Here is a 16,862-nt window from a genome sequence, read left to right as displayed (position 1 = left end):
AAGTTCCTATTCCCTCCCGGCCGGTTTACCCGCGAAACCCTTCTCGAATGCACGTTCCCCACAATCTCTAACAATCTCTCTCTCGGTTGGTAAAAAGTCGAAAAAATTCTCACAGAAAATTCTGTCGAGAATGCGAATATCTTTGCGGCCGCGTCATGTTTCATCGGTGGCGAGAGCCAGATCGATTGTCTGTCCTAACCTCAAAGCGCGCGGCCGGCGCGGAGGCACGCCTCGTCGCGCACAGGTACTCGTCGTTTCTGATTAAAGAGAGCGTATAAAGAGACAACACCCACCTGCGTTCACCGTGGTATTCCTTATCGGGTGATTCCCTCGGGAACAACCTGCTGGTGGTCCGTCGACTCGAGTACACCGGCTTGTTCTCGGGGACGATGTCTCGCTGCCGTGGTTCTCTTGCTGTCACCTGTGCCGTTTGTACATGCAGCGCGCGTCCCGTTAAACGTTCTCGTTTATCCTCGGCCGTCGCGGAACAAACACTCGGTTTCGAACAACAACAACAACGACGGCGACGACGACGACGACGACGGCGACGAGGAGGAGGATCGGCTACGGTAGCCGTGTCGCGGATCGGTTACAAACTCGGGCGAGATCGGTCGTTCGGCACTGCTCGCCGCTGTTACAAGCGAGTGTGCGCGAGTAAGAACGAGGACTGGCGGTCGCCGGTTTTCTTCATCGGCGGCACGCGTCTTCTTCCTCCTCTCCGTGGTCGCGTCGCGCGAAGAAAAAGAGAGAGAGAGAGAGAGAGAGAGAGAGAACAGAGAGTCAGAGAAAGAAAGAAAGAAAGAAAGAGGGAGAGAGAGAACGAGTGTGTGTATTTATATATATATATGTGCAGTGGCGGAGGGATGGAGAAAAAACAAAAGAGAGAAGAGAGAAAGAGAGAGAGAGGAAGGAGAAGTGTCAAGCGTCGACGGCTTCCTGTGCACGCGGCCGCACTCGACTGATGACGGTATTCCTTTACGTGCAAGACGCGCGCGGCCGTTTAACGTTCACGCTACCTGCTCGTCGTACACCTTGCCACCGCAGCGGACTCGCCGTCACCCTACTACTAAGCTACTCCACCGAGCCACGGTGCTTCATTCTCTCTGTTGTCTGTTCTCTACCACTCTCTCCTCTCTCTCTCACTCTTTCTTTCTTCCTCCCTCTCTCCTCTATCTCTCCCCCTCCCTCCCACCTTTTTCCTTCCTTCCGTCCTCTTTTCCTTTTCTCTTCCTCCCACTTCGTACCAAACACCGTGCGATCCCGTGGCTCGTAACCTGTCACGACTCGACGCGCTGCTCGCATACGGATCTCCCACCTAGACTTCGAACGATCTCCATACGATTGATTTGTGTTACTACTCTTTCTTTCTACATTTGAAACTGATTTTTCTCTTTGTTTTTCTTTCTTTTTTGTTTTACGTGGGATGGACGGACACTCGACCAACGAATCGCACCAGGATTTTCGACGGTTCCATATAGGCCTCTTCGAGAGGTTGTTGCTCGAATGTAGATCACACGGAAACGAAAGACCGCGAGGAGAGGACCACAACCAGGACCACACGGTCAAGATTAGATGGAACTACGAGGACCGTAGCCGACGTTCAAAACTGTACGACATCTAGCGTCGGTTTTCAGCATCGCTTTCGGGCGGTTCTCATGGCGTGGATCCTGAGCTATTTTCTCGTCTATAGGGTGTCCCAAACATTTTGCATTCCCGGTATCTCGTAATATCTGTAGTTGTAAGGAAGAACGCCGCACGTCACATAATTTCACTTTCGAGTTGAAAGTTTTGATCGCTAATCTGCTTTGACATTGCCTCTCGAATTTATTTTCATGACTCTTTTCCTCTGGTAAATATATAAATCCTATTACTATAAAGCTCAATTAAATAAACTCGGATCTTTTGAAATTGTGACATGTGGCGGTTTTCCTGACAACGGAGTAAAGTTATACACCTGAAATGTTAGACCATATACAGGATGGGGTACCTAACATTTACACAGAGAAAATATCTGCGTTGTTTTTAGTAATACAAGAAAATGTTGGGTGAGGCAATTATTGTGACGAAGAAGTTTTTTTTCGCTAAATCATACTTTCCAATAATTCATCGTCGTTTTTTTAAAAGGTATTTCGATTAGTGTAACATTATAGCTAATGAAAAGAAAAATTCAACCATGTACAATATGTTGACCTTCAAACAACCTCCGAAGGAGTTATTCTTCAAAAAGCATAAAGACCATGTTCATGTTTACCGCACTCTACCTAAATAGTTCCTGGTACATGCGCATAAGGGGACCACAAAATCTTCGAAATAGATTAAGTATTTCCGTTTTTAAACGTTCGTCAGAATTTGGTGTGAATTTATGCGCGTTTACGCGAGGATATTGTGCAAGACTCGTTTCCATTGTAATTTATTTGAATCTGTTTGAATTTAAATTGCAACGGACAGGAGTGTTTAAATTGTAAGGTATTCGTGAAAGACAATGACGACGGTAAGAATATAAATTAACTTATGCGTCTGTATTATATAAAGTCAAGGCCGATTCTTATTATTTGTTGCGACAGCGACAGAGTTCAAGTTGATATTGTGATGAACAGAATTCTTTTACGAATGAAGTAATCGAATTAGTATGATTTATTTATGAACCGGATCGTGTCGGTAAAGTAGCATCCGCGCGGTTCGAAAATTGAAGATACGCCAATCAGGTGGCTCGACGAATCAGGCGCTCTAGTTTGCGCGGGAAATAGGGCTCGCATTTTAAATATAACAGAGGATACAGTGTTATGTATCCATATATCGATCGATTATACTATATTAGGGTTCTTTTCTACATGTTAACAATGATTTCATCCCACAAGCAAATGGTTGGATCATCGCAAACAATCCTGACGCAGTGATATTTTAATTAAACATCTAAGCATACACTGTTGAGTCTATTCCCTCAAGAATTTCAACAGTTGTTAATGGACACATAGTGTACAAATGTATACATTTGCAATTCAATGTGCGAACTTTGACTCGTCTGAACAATCTCAAACATTGAGCATAGTCAAAACAATTCATTTAAAAATATAAAAGTTACAAAAATAAAGCGCGGAACGAAACTGTGAATCTCTACGCAAATAAAAAATTTTCTAGGCTAATCACAGGGATCAGAAACTAAAGAAGAAAATGATAATAAATTTCTTTAATTTTTTTTTCAATCAGAATTGGTGTACTTTATCCACTCGTGCAAAAATGAATCCTTCGGTCTGCTTAGACTGCGGATTTTATGCATTTATGCCAAAAATGGGTGGGTATAATTTCAAATAATAAAGAGATTATAAGAATGTAAGAGTATCAGTACATTTCTTACAACTTAATAAAACCACTAAAGAGAGAATTAACGTCTTACTTGGTTCCTATGTCTTGCAACTAATGCATACAATTTTTATTTTGCATAAAGATCCGCAGTCCAAGTCTGATAAAACAGATAATCCCTATATATTTACTACTCCGTCAGATTGTTAATTTTGGATTAAATACATATTCTTAATTGTGCCCATAATTATGAAAGTGGTCTAAGTCTTATATTTCTTGTTTCGAGATATTTAAAGGAAAAGGCAATTAAATATTAACACTAAATGAATTCCATATAATGTTGAAATACATTTTTCAGTCAATTTTTTTGAAATTTTCACTTAGACCACTTTCATAATTATGGGCACAATTAGGGGTTGGTGATCTTCTTCTGTGACTATTCGAATCGCAAAGTTGCTTCTCCCTGATTCTGCTCTCGGATTGTCAGAGAAATTTAAGATGAATGATCGGTGATCCTAATTACTCAGTAGCTGCATCGTCAATCCTTCTGGCTCTTTACTTTCTTTGTACAGCGATCGCGTCACTGATGTGTTTACAGACGCTTATCCATTCCACCAACGCAAGAAAATAATTACGAGCTACTGCGAATGTTAGTTTCGTAACTGCTTGCTTCTTGTTCTCGAGAAAGGATTAGCCGTCACTCGCTATTAACGCGAGTACATAATACAATATTGCCGTCACTCGATGTCCTTTGGAATAATGGAAAAGATTTATGCACTTTCGTTTGTTTTCCGTGTCCTAATTCCATCGTGAGAACCAAAATGGTAGACATTTCCGGTCTCGCCACTGTATCATTTTTGTATAACAATCATCCTTGATTAACTTAGTGCGAAATATATGTAAATTTTTTCAAGGTAATTATTGCATGATTGCACTCATTAGAATATTTAGCAACTACGTCGTCAAAGTAAATCTTAATTATTGTGTCAAATTGTTAATGACTTTCGTCATTGGTATTACAATATTACGGAATGAAGAACAACGATAATGAGAACGGAACTAGAGTCTACCGATTATTTAACGTTACTGTTACTAACGCTTCAACTATTCTTCAGTTTACAATTATCGAAATCGTGGAGATACACCTAGTGAAAATAACTCAATAAACATCGGGGGTTAAACAATTATTGAGAAATTAGAGAACCGAGTAGTGCAAAGCAAGGGTTTTGATTTCATCTGATTACTTTTCTTTGCAAAGACATATAAAATTTGCATTACTTACGGGGTGAGTGACACTTAATTAGCACTAGCGGAATGCAGTCTGCAGATCCACAAGTTCGCTCCCCTGTTCCTAGAAGCTTGCAGAATCAATATTTATTGCAACGTATTACGATCAGTCGATTCTTCGATATTGAACTACATCGCCAAGGCCGGGAAAGTGGCCAATTGTCTGTTGCAAGCCATATTTGTTCAGCTTAACCTACTTGAAGTCCGTCTGGAATGGCGGTAGCCCTTCGACGTCGAGCGTTACATTGGCCGTTGCTTCGAAACTAACTTTAAGCGAACCTTCTTGATGTAATTTTCTTCCTTTCGCAACAATCGAGTTCCTTCCTGCAAAACAGCCGTACTCGATGCTACAGTTTTTCCAACTTTCTGCTTTCCACCACCGCGATGAAGAAGCAGGAAGCTCTCGGTCGGACGGTTTCGAAGCCTCCTCAAGAACAATGCGCAAAAATCTTGTTGAATCAGTTCTTTGGTTTAGATCGTCTCTCATTCAAAATTATTTAGTTCATTTTTACAGGTAATCGTATTCATTTCCTCAATTTTGTAAACATAAGGAAATATTTTATTTGGGTCAAAGCTTCTTCGAAAATAATTTACGTGTTATAAAATTTGTATATTCTGTCTTTCTTTAATTACCTACATAGGCTGCTGTATACACCAAGAATCCTTCTTGTACTATAACCTTAATTAACATAAACTCAAAACAGTTTTAATGTTATTAAATTCGTCTGTATTCTGTAAATTGTAAAAAGCTCAACTGTTGTGTGTGTGTGTGTGTGTACGAGAAAACAGGTACGATTCGATGTGCACAATGTAAAAAAGATTACATAGTATAAAAATGGTCTCGCTTGAAAGAAATGTCTTGATTTTCCAGCTGGAAATGTAGTCCCGGTAATTCCGAGGATCGGAAGAAAAACGAAGGAAATCGCGAAGGATGTTTGCCGATCGTGTCGCGCGGATAGTAATCGCGTCCGTCTCGAGGTCGATCGTGTCCGGTGATTTTTAACGAGCCGGCAATTGGCGCATTGCCTCGTTAACTTTGTTTTCCGCAAGGCGACTCCCGGCGCGAAATAATCGGCCAGGAACGAGGTAATCCGAGCCGAACTACGAAACCGAGAGGAGTCTTAAATTCAGCGACGAGGACGGAGAGAAAAACGCGTGCAACATCGGGACGTTGCCTACGACGGGGACCGTGGTAAATCATGCGAAAAGATAACAAGACGTCAAGGCACCAACGGGGGTTGAAAACGCGAGGAAAACGATCGCGCGAATTATTTCGCGTCGAAGTACTCTCAGCGGACCTTGGGAACCGTGACGCTGAAAGACGTCATCGGCTTGGGATCTATCGGGTCCATTGATCTTTCAACTGTGACGGACGATCCAAACCATGTAAATCGTTTCGAGGAAGTTGTAGTTGATTAACCCCTTGCCGTATAATAACGAGTCAGGCTCAGGACGAACTCTTGAAATGTAATCCGCTAATTAATTATGCATGTTATGTCTTTCTTTTAAGACGAAATAAAATTCAATTATAAATGTAGGTATATAATAGATGCAAATTTTCTGTTTTCACCAGTGAAATTATTAAAGACAAAGAAGTTGTAATTATCGTAATTGGTGCACCCATGAAGAAAATTGTACTTCAAGGGGTTAATTCTTATAAAAATCGCATAAAATAATGATTTCTCTCTAATAATGAACAGGGACGACGCAGGATATGGCGAAATTCAGCATCACGGTGACGATGTTGCGGGCGAAGGACGAAAGAGGACGCAGGATGGGAAGCGGCGAGTCATCGTTCGGCCCGGATTATGGCAAGGAAAGAGCGGGCAAGTGGACCGGAATGAGAGTAATTCCGACCAGCAAGGAAACGAACAGAAAGTGTAATGCCGTGTAACAGCCTTGCGGGAGGTTATGCAAGTCACGAGCAGCTTGGTCGGCGACGACGATCGGCGAAAGTGATTCTTGGCTGGGCTGCACGGTCACGAGATGCTTGCGAATCGTTTCTTCTTCTTCTTCTTCGATTCTATCCGGGCCAGCATCAGACAAACAGATACCATCATGGTATTACCATGCTCGATCCTATGGAGTAGAGTTTTTTCTCGGGGCGTGGATAGAACGGTTCATTTGGAAATTAAACGAACGTAGCCGCAGCAGCCTGAGGAAAGAAATTCGACGAAACCACGAAACGCGAGTCATCGTGATCTTCGTTTCTCTCCGTTCCTGGTGACCTCCTTACTCGAGCTGGTGTAATGCGGAAATTCCAATCAAATTATTCAGCCAAGTCTGTCAAGATTACGTGTTCGAAAATGGTTTCAAGATTTTACAATTCCAGCGAAATTATTTATTCAATTATATCGTGCTTCAAGAGTGACTGAGTTGACGAACCTCTGACTGGACAATTTCATTAAAATGGTTGTAGAAAACTGTTACGACTTATTCCATTTCTAACGAAAGTGACGGGCTATTTGTACGCTAAATAAAGTTAATGTCAATTTTATTAATGAACATTTTACTAAAACAATTTCAATGAAACGATCCAACCAGGTTCGCCAAAAAGAAGTGTCGATATTATCCTTCGAATTTTCGAACTCCGTCGCTCTTTTCCAACAATAACAGTGACGAACCGAACATCCTTCGACTGATCCTCCTTGGCCGTTTTACAATCTTGCTTGCAGACGCCTGTGTTGCGTCGAGGGAAGTGTTTACCATTTACTCTTCGTTAGGATTGCAAACTCCGCCGAGGCGCAATTCAAATATAATTGAACACTCGCCATTGTTGCGTTTACCCTGTTCCGAAACTGCGCCTGATCCTTCGCGGAACTGATTTGCAATCGCGCGCGGTGTTTGTACAACATGCGCCACGCAGGAAGAGGATTACACGGAACTCGCGGGTGAGGAACGGAATGCATCGGACCGCGATAACGTCTTCTAGACTCTGTTTTCAGTGAAGGAAACGCTGAAGACGAGCAAGCTAAAATTCAGGGATTCTTTTCATATTAATGTGAGAGGAGAACTGGAGATGGGAAAAATTCAGTTAAGAAAATGCTGGGGAAGAGGAAGTGGAGGAAAGTTCAGCCTAATACATCAGGAATAACTGATAGAATCCAATCTGTGCCAAGCGATTATGCAACGGGAACGACAGGTTACCGTCTCCGAATTGTCCGAGAGAGTGGATGAACGTAACAACGATACTTTCACAGCGAGGGTTCAAGGTTCTTGGATCGCTTTCATCCGACGTTCGCTGACTCCGGTCCACGTGAACCTAAACGTTGCATTGCTGACCTGGCGAATGTCGCGCAGTTTTACCTTATAATCGCCGACTCCTTTAGAATTCGTCTTACGCTAAAAAATCTAACGATAACATGGCAGATCGAACGTTGGAGCCTCGAAGATGTTGATCTCTGTCCCTGGGATCTTGAGTCCGATTAAATCATATATAATATTTAGACAGTCTACCTGCATTGCAACAAATTCGAGTGAAACAGAAATTGATTTCCTTCCAAAATATGTTTAATAGGTTGAAAACAACATAATTAACACAGTAGTTTTAAATTCTTCTAATGTATTTACTGTCTTAAATTACACCTACTCGATTTGTGCCGTAAATGCATCAAATCCGCTGTCTAACAACATTATTAATCACAATTACGCGGTGCTTGAAAATATCTGAAAAAAATAGCTGGGAACGATTATTTCGTCGACCGTACCGCGATTTCAATGTCAACATTGAATATTTCGGATTAACAAAGAAATGTTGGCAAATCTTTAGGCAATCGTTTCTACGTTTCTAGCGATATGTAGGAAGTTTTGGTGATTCGAATGGAAGATCATGTTGCAAATGTTTTTTTCCCGTAACCATCCTGCTACGCCTCTCCCACACAAAAGTCAACGATTCTAGTTGATTTTCCAGGAAATTGTCCGATAAACGTGCAACTGCGAAAACGTGGAATGGCGTCGCAGCTCGTCGCGTCTCGTTGCGTTTAAATAAAATGTTTTTACTCGTCGACGAAGGTAAACGAGGATCCAATTAACACCGGCGCGGCGGCGATTTGTATAATACACCCTTGAAGCCAGTTACCCGGGAACAAACGTCCACATCACAGAATCTGCGGAGACTCATAAACAAATAATAAATAATTCATTCACCAAAATCTATTTTTAACAGTGACCCGAATAAAATCGTGTCATCTACTATAATATAGTATTGCGCCAATAATAGTATCGCAAACATGCTTCGTTAATTAAATTTTCAATCGCAGACTTTTCAGTAGGAAATCCCTCTTTGGCAACAACATTGTGGCCATCTGAATGTAAATATTAAATCGCACAACGTTATCTAATGCATTGTCGTTTCCGCAGTGTAATATGTAAGTACACAGTGCTCGCTTTTAGCGTTGGCTAGTTCAATAATATCTATTAAGTCTATGCTAAATTGTTTTTGCGGCTCCGGAACCGGTTTGCAACCGAAGACTTCTTGATCCGTGCTTCCGATGACACTGCATACAAAGTTTGCAAGATCGCATAAATGCGTATGTTCCTCGGAGGGATAAGAACTTAGTTCTCAACAACGTCTCCTGTCCGGGGTTAAACGATTCGACATGTATGACGGTCTCGCGGAATTTATGCATTTATAATAAAAATATGTGTACGCGTATAATTATACGCGTACACATATTTTTATATAATCAGATCAGAAGGATCGATGTGTATTGCTGCATCATGCATTAAAACAATTTAAAAAGACAGAGAAACATTTTCACATCCTGTTTCCCGCGGTCAATGCAGACGATTTTCAAATTTTGCATTAAGGACACAGTCTATGTGTCGGACACATCGATATTCTTGAGAATGATTAATGCATTTCGTTTGTACGATGCACGCGATACTTTCTTTCAGTTCCCACACGATATTCTGGAACGTGGCCGCACACTGAAACGCGGTTTCCGCAAATATCGGTAATGGGAATTAACCTTTGGTTCATTCAATATTCGTAGTTAATAATGCCGACGACAACCAGTTTTAATACGCAGTGACACGTGGACGAGCACAGCGTTCTTAAATCCCAATCGAATTAGCATAGAACGCGACCGTGTTAATAGAATTAGCATAATCTACGCACAGCGACTAGGGGTCACCAAGGGCAAGAGGAGGCTCCACAACGAATTTTATGCCGATTTTATGCGATCGCGGTGACGCAGGTTTGGACCCTGCAGGTTTGGAAAATTATACCTCCATCCACGACACTGTCTTTCATATTTTATTTAACGGTAAACTTTTTATTATACTTCTTCATTCGAGTTACCATAAAAATTCCATGAAATCTGAATCGATTCGATCCTGGTATTATTATATCTGTAGTCAGCAGACTGTGGATCTTTATGCAAAATAAAAATTGTCTGCACCCATTGCAAGGAGTAGAAACAGTGGCGGACCAAGGTAAGTGGGGGGCCTAAGCGGTCAAAATTTCGGCCCCCCCCCCCCAACAAAAAGTTTCAAGGAAACTCTCATTAAGTTATAAATAAAAAAGAAAAGTAATCCGAAATTCCATACCATAAGATATTAAATAAAATTAAAAAACATACATACATTTTACACATTTTTCATTTTATATGAATTTCCGTCTTGCTTTGTTTCTTGCAAATTCATAAATTATTTTGGCAGTATCAATTCCGCTTAAAATTTTCTGCTCCATATACAGAATAGCCATATTATTTAGCCTTTCTTCTCCCATAGTGCTTTTTTACACGCTTTAAAACAGAAAACGATCTTTCTCCTGACGCATTAGATAACGGAATTGTTACGAAAAATTTCAATAATAATTCAACATTCGGAAATGTGCAAGACATTTCTCATTATGATAATGCGTATAAATATACGCCGCTGCAACTTCCATACTTAGTTGTTCGCAAGAAATTCTGTATTTATTATTTATATTAGATTTTTTCGATTATTTTATGGAGGGTTTTTTGAACGTTTTCGGTCATTTCCAAAATCTTTAAGTTAAGATATTTTAAGAGCTCGGGACCCCTTGGTATCCGGGGCCCCCCGCGACCGCTTAGTCCGCGTATCGTTATATCCGCCTCTGAGTAGAAACTAAATTGAATGTTAATTCTTAACTTAATAAAGATCTTGGATAAAAGCTTTTTAATAGAAATAAAAAATTACGCGAGTAAAAATATTTCTGTACGATCGGTTCCATCGAGTTGGTTCGTACTGTTTGGAAAACGATAAAAAGATAATTGAGATTATATGTTCCGCAAACTTTATTGTTTCCAAGTAAACCGCGGATGTCATGCGTATATTTTTAAGTGTTTTAAGTGAATCACTGTCATCATTCACTCGAGCTCGTCGTTCCATGTGGCGCCAACAGATTTTCTACGAATCACTGCGCGAGCCTTCTCGTCGCTTTCTTGGACGCGAATGGACCGAAAGAAGTAGTGTTCACGGTTAATATTTAATCGCAGCCGATTTTTGCCATATATGTGCAGAAAATCAGGCCAATTATATCACTGAACAAAATAAAAATGTTCATCGAAGTCGCAAGCTATTCGTTTCGCAATCGAATTCGTGCATCAACCAATCGGCATACAATGCGACGCGAATTTCCGTGCACATGTCATTGCATTCTCGTTTTCTCGATGGAATCGCGGCTCTTCTGCGTCACCGCAGCGGAATCGTTGAATCGCGTTGCGTATCCGTTGACGCAAGTGACATTGCTTGTTTGTTCCCGTTTTTGTCCTCTGCTTACCATAACGCCTCGATGAACGGAAACACGCATGCAAAGAAGTTTTGTTTCTGACGTTAAAACGACGTCTCGAAAAAGACGTCTTTAACCAGTTAACTGCGTTCGACGCAGTATACACGTCAATCCAAATCTCTAATGCGGTGCAATAACAATAACCTTTTCAAGAATGAAATGTTAATTTTTTATCAAATAAACATGTAATTCTTCCTTGTTTTTCGTGAAATTTATAATAGGACCATTTGCCTTGCGTTCGACGCGTATACTCGTCATTGCTTGAGTTTAATTCCACAGGGTTTCTCGAAAAAGACGTCAAAACGACGTCTTTAAAACGTCTCGAAAAATACGACAGAAATAAGACGTCTTTGACGTCACCCTCTGACAGCTGTGCCTGAGTCTATTTTGACCGGGAACATCCAAATTGTCATTTAAGTACTCAACTTGCGACAATTAAACTAACTGAATAGTTGTTTCATTGAAGATATCGAAAAGACTAATGTGTCTACATGAGATGTCATCAAATGTGTGAACGGTCCTAAGCATTGCCAATTATATGTATAGCTCAGCGCTCGAATTTACTTAATCGCGACGGCCGAGTTTCAAAGGCTACGCCCCCTAAAACCCGCCGCATGTCTCACTCGCCGTGGCGGTCCTAGTTCAGGGCTCCTCAGGCGCATTCCATACTCGCTATACGTGGAGCCTAGGGGCAGTGATGCCAGATTGAGGTTGAAACGAACCTAATTCCCTCTCCAGGCTCTCCACCTTATCCCCTTCCACTATCCTACTCCAGCGTTCAGTCCCTATCGCGCACGCGCAACATGTCTCTCATTCGCCTCACTCTGCCTGACTCTATTATCGTCGCTCAGTTGCGCAACGTGTCACATATTACTCTGGTCACCAGAGAGGGGGTACTTGTATTCTCCTCGATTCCTTTTTGATTACCCCTGTCTGGTAACACTGCCTAGGGGAACTAGGGCCGGCACGGGGGAGCGAGACGCGCGGCCGAATCGAGGGGGCGTAGCCTTCGAAACTCGGCCGTCGCGAGTAAGTAAATCCATAGCTATAAAAATCGTCCGTTGTCCGAGGGTTAAACATCGGAAATAACAGTCTTCAAAAAGAAGTCTTAAAAACGTCTCGAAAAATTTATACCTGTAAATAATATGCTGAACGATCTATCTGCACCATTGCGTATTGTCCCGAACAGCGCAACAGTCCCTCTCGTGTGCAGCGCGTAACTCCTCGAATCGAAATTCGGGTAGATTCCTTATGCAACGGCCGCCGTAACAACGCCACGGTTAATTAACGCGCAATCATCGTATTCTTCGATCCACTAATTATACCGGGCAAAGTTTTCCACTGGCAGCGGTCGCGGATGGACTTCGTCCCTCCCTTCACGTTCCCCGATTCTTTTCCGTGGAATTCTACCTGCTTTCCAAGCAGACGAACACTGAAAACACACGTCAGCAATCTAAGTTTGTACCCGGTGTACCCTCTACTCTTATTTCGATCGCATTTGTAGAAATTCTTCTAAGCAGAGACTTGGAAACAGACTTGGAGTCAATTTTTACTACTGCCATAGAATATCGAGACTCGTGACGATTAGACAGCGGATCTTTACGCAAAATAAAAATGTTCTGTCGGAATCGCAATAAACTGGAATGAAATGGAAATTTGTTTTCTTTCTTAATATGTTTGAATAGGTTGAAAACAAAGTAACAGTACTATAAGTGTTTTAAAAAGATACTCTTCTTCGAACGCTATTGATTTACATACGCTGCAACTGCATACGAATCTGCAGTTTAGTGAGATGTTTAAAGAAACAATGTACAGTCAAACCTGTTTTTGTGCGGTAGATAGGGAGCGCAGAAAACAAACTGCACAAAAAAAATATTCACAAACTTCATATAAATAGCTGTAACAAATAATTTTTCACAACATATTAAAAAAAAATTTTTTTATGTGGTGGAGAGGGATCGCATAAGAAAGTCTCACTTCCAAACAAAATAAATAATTAAATTACACATGGAAACATTTTTAAAAAATTTAATTTCTCATTTTAAACATGGAGAAATTTTCAAAATGTGCATAATTCAATATGTATACATACATATAACTACATATACAGGGTGTCCTGCTGAAATGAGATCAGCAGGATATCTCGGAAGATGTTGTTGTTATCAAAAAAGTGTTCCTACAAAAGTTGTTTGGTATGACTAGCTACATTACGTAGTATTAATTGTTTTCTTGTGGGTGTAGTGATGGAGGACATTTCAATGTCACCTTGACTTTTTTAAATGGAATGTCGTATTTTTTATACCACAGATCGATAGAGTATCAAATTGTAACTATAAAAGTGTTGACCTTCATATGTCCTAAACCTAATAGTTAACGAGATATTATGGAAACAATTTTCTTTCTTCTTTGGATAATATCTCGTTAACTATTAGGTTCAAGACATATGAAGGTCAACACTTTCATACTCAGAATTTGATACTCCATCGATCTATGGTATAAAAAATAGGACATTCTATTTAAAAAAGTCAAGGTGACCTTGAAATGTCCTTCACCACTCCAACCACAAGAAAACAATTAATACTACGTAATGTAGCCAGTCATACCAAACAACTTTTGTAGGAACACTTTTTTGATAACGACAACATCTTCCGAGATATTCTGCTGATCTCATTTCAGCAGAAGATCCTGTATAAGAATATTGAGCATGCCTATTGAAATTGGCTGATGCAATATATGTATACATACACATTGATAGAAAAAAAGTGATGCCAACACCGTTGAGATTACTTACTTACTTACATATGGCGAACAGAATCTCGATATTCATATACCGCATAAAAAAATCGCATAAAAAAGGACAGCACAAAAACAGGTTTGACTGTTTCAACCTTTTAATTGAGAGAGTTACTGGTGAAAGATCAATTTAACTTTTTCTCAAGGCTCGCCCGAGTCTGTTACTTCTGAGTTTCTTACTGGAAGATTCTCCAATCTAATTATACTAAACGCCAACGTCCACATATAGTAAATAAATTCTCCCGAAAACGGAAAAACAAAGATTGTCATAAATATGTCTCCGAACACGGACGCCGAAGAATAATTTAGATAAACCCCTCGCGAGTTATCCTTGAAGTCCTACAATTCATTAGAATCGTAGCAAAAAAACAAGAAACATGATTTCGAAGCGTTAGGAGTTGAAGACCATAATATGCAAAACCATGCATATACATCACTCGATCGACGTTCATGGTGGATCGGAAAGAATAATTCATTAGCGACGAAAATAGAAGTACGCGTCAACGAACTGCGATGAATTCGATGGAATTTTCTGAAATATTCCAGCAGATATTCGTATAATTAATATGATGATTAAGGTATTGACATTTTTGTTTTACAATCATGCAACACTATCAATTAACCCCGGCGTATGCAAACAGATTTTTTTGCAAACGCGACTATAAGTATACGGTTATTACGCTAATCGACTGTTTTTTTTTTTTAGACAGCCTGTGTTTTCTTGTGCCTAATCGAGCGTGTATATATTGTTTTTTCTTCTTCGTGACGCACTGACGAGACTCGTACGTTTTAATGTGCGATCTTTTAGTGAACAAGTCGTGTGAAACGGAACGCTACTTGTTATACGATCGAATATAATTGATTTTAGCTGATCGAGGCATTTTTCAATTAGTGTTTCACTTTTTACAAGTCGGTGTCTGCCACTGTTAATCAAAATTGTACATTCACGATTACTGCAGTTGCAAAGCTTGGAATAAATTTCCTTAGAACAAACTCAGTTCAACGCTAGTAACTACCGGACAGATCAGAATAAACAATTCCCGACTTCTAGTTGTACAATTGTTGATTTTGTAAGTTTTAGCGATTTTCTAATTATGAACGTGAGGCGATAATCGTTTTATCATGATTAGACTGCGAATCTTTATGCATTTATAGCAACATTGACTAGACGAAATTCAAGATTGTATAGGAAAATTTAAAAAATTTCAAGATATCCATATTTCTTTTTCATCTATTGAAATTATTAAGGGAGAAAATAACATTCTACTTGGTTTCTATTTGTTGCAATCAATGCAGAACATTTTTATTTTGCATAAACAGAGCCGCAGTCTAATCACGATCAACACGTAAATACAATTCACCGAGGTAGCATTATTTTGCACAAAGATCCGCGGCCGAATAACAACATAACGGTTCACTCAGATGCTTTATTACATTTTAAAGATAACTCCCGCACATTTTGCGACAGGAGTGGCAAACATTACAGTAACATTGTAAAATTATTTTCTTGGTGTGAACGAGAGCTATCAGGTTTCGCACCCCTAATTCTGGTCAGGGGATCTAGTGAACGGTGGTTTCTAGAAAGCAACACTCCACCGAAGTGGTCGGAAGGAGCTCTAACGAAACAGCATTGAGCGTCGTGCCTGTGTCACTATAATTGACCGCAAACAATGGCATGGTCGGTCCCGGTTTCAGCACACGAGGTTCGCTCGGACCCTTGATTACGAATTCTGGTTTCGCGCGGTCCGAGCCCGCGGCTCGCCGGTATCGTAATCACTGGGTAAAAGCACGATCTATCTGTCGTAATACATTAGCACGTAGAACGCATGCATTAGCGAGGCGTATGCAGTTTATCCGGAGCCTCCTTTACGACGCGTGGCCCCACGACTTTCACCACGGCTGGGCCGCCACTTTCACCGATGAAAATTAGTGCCGGTGCTGGTTCGTTTCGGATAGATTTGTTTCATTGGGACCGTAGGACCCAATCATCGCTGGTCCTCCCATTATCCATTTTCCAAGTTGCTTCGCTAAAGAATTATTAACAAGACGAGTACGATTCAGGAAGGAACTGCTCGATAGATTGGCTTCATTGGGACCATAGGACCCATCACTGCTCCTCCCATTATTGACTTTCAAAGTTGCGTCAGAGATAAATTAACTTGGTTAAAGAATTACTAATAAAACGAGTAACTATTAATAAGACGAGTGCGATTCAGGAAGGGATTGCTCGATAGAATAGCTTCGTTGAGACCGAAGGACCCAATCATCCTCCCATATTCCATTTTCAAAGTTGCTTCGGCGAGTAGTTATACTTGACTAAAAATTATTAATATGACGAGTACAATTCAGGAAGAGATTACTCGATAGATTGGCTTCAATGGGACTATAGGACCCAATCGTGACTGCTTCTCTCATTGTCCATTCTCAAAGATGCGCCAGGGATCAGTTCACTTTGCGCAAAGAATGATTAATAAGACGAGTACGATTCAGGAAAGGGTTGCTCGATACATGGGCTAAATTGGGACTATAGGACCCGATGTTACTGTCATTTGTTTTTTACAATTTGAAAACGGCGTCGTTTGCAATGGTAGTGCCACTTGTGGAGACATTTCGAAGCACAGTTCTTTTTTTTTTTATTTAAGCTTTAGGCCTAACTTGGCCCATAAGCTGCCGAAGCACAGTTCAAGCGTGCGTACAACGCCAATTAAAGTAGTCGCAAAATTCT

General features: G+C 40.6%; 1 protein-coding gene across 1 annotated transcript in view; it reads right to left on the bottom strand.

Annotated features, from left to right (window-relative positions):
- LOC143207949 (very long chain fatty acid elongase AAEL008004) overlaps nucleotides 1-1,559 on the bottom strand; it is a 76,518-nt gene extending 74,959 nt beyond the window's left edge. The window contains exon 1 of the mRNA XM_076421899.1: nucleotides 294-1,559. The gene's annotated coding sequence lies outside the window, so the exon portion shown is untranslated. The remainder of the gene's footprint in view (nucleotides 1-293) is intronic.
- Nucleotides 1,560-16,862: the final 15,303 nt, after the last annotated feature.

This window comes from Lasioglossum baleicum, chromosome 4 (genome assembly GCF_051020765.1).
Source record: "Lasioglossum baleicum chromosome 4, iyLasBale1, whole genome shotgun sequence".
In the NCBI taxonomy this organism is placed as follows: Eukaryota; Metazoa; Arthropoda; class Insecta; order Hymenoptera; family Halictidae; genus Lasioglossum; species Lasioglossum baleicum.
This window is presented reverse-complemented; position numbering and strand designations above follow the sequence as displayed.